Here is a 7,414-nt window from a genome sequence, read left to right on the forward strand (position 1 = left end):
CGCAAACCGATCTCCCCTTTTTCAGTTTTTAAAACGGCTTGAAAATCAATTTTCTTTAACTTTTTAATAGTTTATCATATTTTAATAACCAATTAAAATCTATATTTTTATTAAAATTACTTTTTATATACAGTTGCATCTATTTTAACTGTTTTTAATGTAAAAATATATTTTGTATGCCAACATCAGTTTTACTTAAAATTTACAAAAAACAACAAGTTGAAGTTATCCTCAACGATATTTATAAAGTATAGTTAGTAAGTATTAATAAAATATTAATAAAATAAAGCTTTAGCCCAACAATATTCATAAAAATGCAAAATTTTAATATAATGCATGTTAAATATTATTTTAATAATAGTATATAACGCTTCAAGTATTTATATTGCTAAGAAAAATAATAACAAAAATATACTTGTTAGAAATTAAACAATTTACATTGAATTTTCAAAAAATTTACAGCCTTTAGTTCTTTTTATATTCAAAATCAATTAGTAAATTAAATTATTTGATAAAATGTCGTAATATTAAGTTAAAATCTATTTAAAGTTTATGCGAGATATCGTGACGTCAGGAATCTCGCTAGCTTTTTGGAAAATCGCATGAGCTAGGGCTTTATCTCGATTAGGGTTAGAGAAAACCAGGGTTAAGGTTTTCCTCAAAAAATAAATAAAGCATACAAAAATTGGATTTAGTGTAAAAAAAGTTTTAAATGTTAATCGATTATTGCATACACTTTTACTAAAACGTAGTTAAAGTTATTAATAATATCACATTATTATGTTATATTGATGTGTAGCGGTAATAATTCATTTTATTAAAGTTTTTATTAAAACCTGAATATTTAAATGTTAAAGCCATTATTAATGTCCACGTTAAATAATAACCTACTTTAATTCATCGTAGGATTTAAACATAATTAAAGATGCATTACATTTACAAATCTTTTGTGTTTTTTTTAAGTTGAGGTTCGCAACTTTTAACAAACTTTTAAAATAATTGTTTTGCTTTTTCTTCAAGAAAACTACAACATGAAAACAGTGAAGATTGAACCTAAGACCTCATGTTGTAAAGCCAAATGTTCTGACCACTACAACATGTTGCCGGTTTTACTTTATGTTTAGGTCGTGAAGTCGATCTTCCTACATCAGAAAAAAAAAAATATATATATATATAATTAACAATTTAATAAAAACTACACACCTAAAAATTTAAAAAACACAAAATATTGTGTAATTTTAATAAAATATCATTAATAGATAATTTCAATCAACTTAAACGATTTATTTACGTATTTTTTAATTTTTCATGGACATTTAAATGAACTTTAACATTTAAATATTTAAATTTTTATAAAAATACATCTTAATAATACATACATTTTTTAAACAAATCATTACCGCTAGACATTGATATAACCTTTTAATATTAGAATATAAACTTAAAAACGTGTTAATGGTACGAGTGTATGTAATAATCCGTCTAAATTTTTTATCTAAAAAAAGCGTTTTCATAATTTTATACTAAATCCAATTTTTTGTATGCTCCGTTTATTTTTCCAGGAAAACTCTAACCCTGGTTTTCTCTAACCCTAATCAAGCTCAAACCCTAGCTCATTCGATTTCTGAAACAGCTAGCGAGATTCGTGACGTCACAATATTTTGCAAAAATTTTAAATAAATTTTAACCGAATATTACAACGTTTTAATAAATTATTTTTATACCTTAACTTAAATAAATAAATTTAGTCCATTTTTTACTATTCATTTGTATATATACGCATTAAATTAAATTTAAAAAAAAATAAAAATCTTGAGGATAAACAAAAATTAATTTTATATGGCTCATTGATTTAAGTTGTTTATTAAAATTTAAAAAATATCAACAAAGAAAATTACGGTAGAAATTATAACATCACTCTGAAATGTCGAACAATAGTAACTGTTGCGTCACAATGGTAATACTGAGCTCCATTAGTTGGTTTTTTGTCATTAACCACAAAAAATGTTTTTGGCCATTGTGACGCAACAGTTACTATTGTTCGACATTTCAGAGTGATGTTATAATTTCTACCGAAAATTACATTTAAAATTAAATGCGAAAATTTTTCATTATAGAAATACTTGTATTGTACTTTAATAATCTATTTTTAATACATCTTTTGTCATAAGGCCATAGTTAATTTGCTGTCGTTTTTTATACAAAATCTTATCTGCAAATATTTTCTTAAACATATTCTTTTACCGTATAACAAAATACAAATTACGTTTTATTTATTTCTGTTTTTACCTAATTTTAATTATTAAACATGATAATTGACATTGTTTTGCCATGGTATATGACAGGGTTTAGGGTGTTTTTATAGCACTGGACCCAGTCTAAATTATGTTAATGGCTTCAAAAAAAGTTTAAATTTTGTTAATGTTATTTAAAAAAAATTAAATTATTTTTATGGTGTTATGGACAAAGTTTGAATTATGTAAATGGGATTTTGGGGAGGTTTATATCGAGTTTAGGCTATTCTAAACCAAGTTGGAGTTATGTTCATGGGATGGGATTGAGTTTAAAATTAAGTTTATGGTGGTTTGTGGTATTGGACAAAAGTTTAAATTAAGTTTGTATGACATCGAACTAAGATCAATTTATAATCATGTTATTTTGGAAAAAGTTTAAATTATGTTCATGATATTTTGGACAATATTTAAATTATGTTTTTTTAATTTTAGACAAAAGTTTAATTTATATTTATGGTATTTTGGACAAAAGTTTAAATTATGTTTATGGAATTTGAAAAAGTTTAAATTATGTTTTTTTAATTTTGGACAAAAGTTTAAATTATGTTTATGGTATTTGACAAAGTTTAAATTATGTTTTTATAATTTGACAAATGTTTAAATTATGTTTATGGTATTTGACAAAGTTTAAATTATGTTTTTATAATTTGACAAATGTTTAAATTATGTTTATGGTTTTCCAGACAGAAGTTTAAATTAAGTTATGGCCCTTTGGACAAAGTTTATGAGTTTCAGGTATTACTAAATGGTATAAGTGACAGAATGTGGTAGGTCGGGGATAAAAGAGAACAACTGATCACATATTTACATGTATTTGACGAAACATTGCAATTACTGAAGCAAAAGCAAAAAAAGAAGATATAAGGGCAACAAATAAGACATTAAAAAGGGTAACAAAAAAGTAAAGGTATTACAAAAGAATGAAAATATTGCGATATGTAAAACATGTACGAAGGGCAATAATTAAAAAGAGTAAAAATAGTTGTTAATGTTAAATTACACTAAATAAAAAATTTAAATACGAGAAATGTACAAAATGAATTTGAGAATAAAAATTGCAAAGCATAACATATTAAATACAACGAATAATAGAAGTTGAAGCATTTTAACACAAAAAATATAAATGCACGAGTACAGAAGCATATAATAAGGTTTTTAAAATGCATTAAAGTTGTAAAAAAGTGGGATTTTAAAAGTACAACATAGAAAAGCTTAAGCAAGTTCGTACAAATTACTGTGTTTTTATTGGTATAAAATTGTCAATTTTTAGAAATACAAGTTTTGTTTTTTGACAGTTAAACTTGTAGATAGTAAATGTCAGTGTTTGTTGGTACTGTTTATTTTTTGTTCAGTACTTCAAAACCCCGGTAAAAAGGTTATTTGACCTTCAACAACAGAACGATGGTTTGTTTGGCAAAATTGTAACTTGGAAACCATAGAAAAGCTGGTTAACCCATCAGGTAAAGTGGATGGCATGTTCTTCCATCTTGATTTCTGTAATAATATAAAGATTAGAAAATTTGACCTAAGTACTTAAATAATGTGCTTACAATAATTTGATTGTGATGATGATTGTTTATAATGTTTTATTCAATTTAACATTAAAATTATGTTTTGTGATTGTGATTTTTAACAATAAAAAAGGTTTTATGAAAATTTAGTGTTTGTGCTTGTCGACCAGAATCTAAAAATAAAAAACAGAATTAGTATTTGTTTGTGGTAATCTACCCTGCGAGAAAAAAATAAAAATGTAAGATTGAAGTTTTCATGTTATCAGGGACTCTAAAAATAAAGAACAAATTAAAATTGGCCAAAAACAAAGCGATCAGATCTTTGAAACTATTCAACCAGCATCTAAAAATAAAAAAACAGAATGTTTAAATTTGTTTTTGGCAATCTAACCTGAAAAAAAAAGCCTGTAAAAAATGGTTAGTTAGTTTGGTTTTAGTTTTTATTAAGGCCCCTGAAAAAAAAAATTATTTTGGTTAGTTATGCCCCTGTGAAAAAATAATATTTTGGTTAGTAACGCCCCTGTAAAAAAATATTATTTTAGTTGGTAACGCCCCTGAAAAAAAGTATTATTTTGGTTAGTAACGCCCCTGAAGAAAAATATTATTTTGGTTAGTAACGCCCCTGAAGAAAAATATTATTTTGGTTAGTAATGCCCCTGTAGAGAAATAAAGTTAAAGTTTGAAAGCAGAGGAAATAAGAATAGCCTGCAAAAAATAAATGAGATGGAAAACAGAAATATTTGGGTTTCTTTCTGTGTGTTTAATTTAGAGTTTACTGTGTATGTTATTTTGGGCTCTGACCCATAAAATTTGTAATAAGAGTTTGGATTTCCATCCACGAAAATAAATAGTATGTGTATTAGTTTATATTGGGCACCGCCCACGCAATTAAATAAATTATGTTGGGTTCCAACCCACTCACACACTTAGGTTTAGTACATAAATATAACACATGGCGAATAAAATACAGTGAATTGCATAAAATACACATATAAATAATATAAACCACACATAGGCCTAGTTTTATAAATCTAATTTTCTATATTTATATATTTTATTTGCGCAAAACATCTAAAAACCCATTAAACAGTCCCGTTTAATATAATTATGAACACACAGAAACCTAAACACACTTGGGACTGTGTCAACTATACTACTTTAATGCGCAAAATTATGAGTTGATTAATATTCACAAATAAAAAGTAGTCGCGTGATAATAAAACTTTTAACCCGTGAAAATTTTAAAGCGCTTGAATATGCAATACATATAAAAAACAGGCACGTGAAAACCTACAGCCCTACAGACCTAAACCTTACAGCCCACCTTTTGTTGAGTGAGGCCCTGAGACTTTTTTTGAGGACCTGAGACTATTTTTGAGTTCTTTTGCATAAAATACACATAACACACATAGGCCTAGTTTTATAAAACCTATTCTATATTCTTTATATAATTCATGCGCCAAAACATCTAAAAAACCCATTAAACAGTCCCGTTTAATAAAATTATGATTACACAGAAACCTAAACACATTGGGACTGTGTCAACTATACAACATTTAATGCGCAAAATTATGAGTTGTTTACCAGTCACAAAATACAAAGAAATGCAGACACGTGATACTACAAACTTTTAACCCGTGAAAATTTTAAAGCGCTTGATTATGCAGTACATATAAAAAAACAGGCACGTGAAAACCTACGACCCTACAGACCTGATATTTATATTAAATAAAGGTCCTGAGTTATTTTGAATTTGTTAGTTGATCCAATCCATTCAAGTCGTCTTCGAGTCCCGAGTTTTTAAAAACTTAACTTCTCCCTTGCTAGTTGCAAAGGAGACTTATGACAATTCCATCCATTTTCCATTCCTCCAATTCCTGCCATTATCTATCTTTTTCCTCCAATTTTATAATCCAAATATAATCCATTTTTGCTGCATAGGAAATATTGTTTAGAATAAAGTAATTGACACTAAACCCTACCTTAATTATTTGTATTTTTGTGCCAAAAAAGTTACGTTATGTCAGTTTTTAAATTTTTTCTCCCAAAAAATTTTTAAATTATGCCAATTGTTAATTTATCATGTCAAATTCTTAAAATAGATCAATTTTTAATTTTTGTGTGCCAGAAATGTTAAGTTATGTCCATTATGAATTAAGAATGTCCAAGTTTTAAATTATGCCAAATTTTCTATTAATTTTATAGTATAAATACCTCATTTATTAACTTTGTGGGAATACCTGTGCATCAACACAAGTTTAATATTGTTCATAAAATTTAATTAATCATTGTAGAAATATAGTTAACTAATAGGAATTTTATAAATTTGTTAATCATTACGCCATTTGAAAATGAATTGGCATGAAATCCTAAAAAGTTAACTAACCTGGAACAGTATCAGAAAACTTGTACGCAAGATGTCGCACCAGAGCAAGTTCACTTTCACTAACTTTCTAAAAAAAGTAAAAATTTTATAAAATTTGTATCTTAAACTAACAAAAGGCGCTAAATAAAAAAACCATTTCAAATTATATTTATGACATCAACAATATTAACGCTAGTCTTCTATTTTTATTTAATTAAGCACTAGCAAAAACACGTCTACTTACCTCGAAAGTCCATCTAGAAGAACTAGAAATCCGATTTTCAATTCAAACTTGCCACGAAGCCCTACGTCACAGTCACGTGCTTTATCCCGTGTGTACTTGCACGACGCGCAGCGCTTTCAAAACTGTCACTCACAATATATTCGCTTAAATCTTTTAAAAAAATTATTAAAATGTTAATATAACAACATATACTAATAATTTATTATAATATCTTGATATTTTTTAACTTTTTAGGTAATATCTGTAACAATTAACGCTTTTAATTATGACCTAACAACGAACAAGTGCGTTAACAATGCGCAATATGATGCAACAACCCGGGATCTCGCGGTAAAGGAATTTCTCGGGGAGGCGCACTAATTATGACGCAACATTTCTAGCGCCTCGCTTAATGAAAAAGACTGCAACATTACATCTGATTGCCTTCTCTAGTATAACCTTATTTGGCAACAAATTTGCTTTTCAATTTAAGATCTTAATTAAAATTTTGCAACAACCCGGGATCTCGTGGTAAAGGAATTTCTCGGGGAGGCGCACTAATTATGACGTAACATTCCTCGCGCCTTGATTAATGGAAAATTTTAGGTTTGTATGCTTTATAACAGGGCCACTTTAGTAATAGTAAATTATATTCTTTTATCGGTTTTAAAATTAAAATACCTTAATCTATCGTTTGTTAGTGTCTTTCTATAAGTTTATTATTACTTCCCAAGTACAATATACAAAATAAAGCTGTTTTATGCATTTTTATTTTATTTTATGCATTTATTTCACATTAAAAATAACAAAAATTTTATGACTTTGGTCGTGCCTGTTTAGCAACATCCGGGAATTTTAAATGGCGCTGATGTTATAGGTTCCACAAAAAATAAACGATTAGTTTTTGTGATTGTGTGAATTACCAATTAGATTTGGGCCCTAAATAGTTTTTTCACAAAATATGACGTAACAATATTAGTTTTGTTGAATGTTTGTTACAACAATAAGAAAATTAATCCTT

Source organism: Corella eumyota, chromosome 1 (assembly GCF_963082875.1).
Source record: "Corella eumyota chromosome 1, kaCorEumy4.1, whole genome shotgun sequence".
Lineage (NCBI taxonomy): Eukaryota > Metazoa > Chordata > Ascidiacea > Phlebobranchia > Corellidae > Corella > Corella eumyota.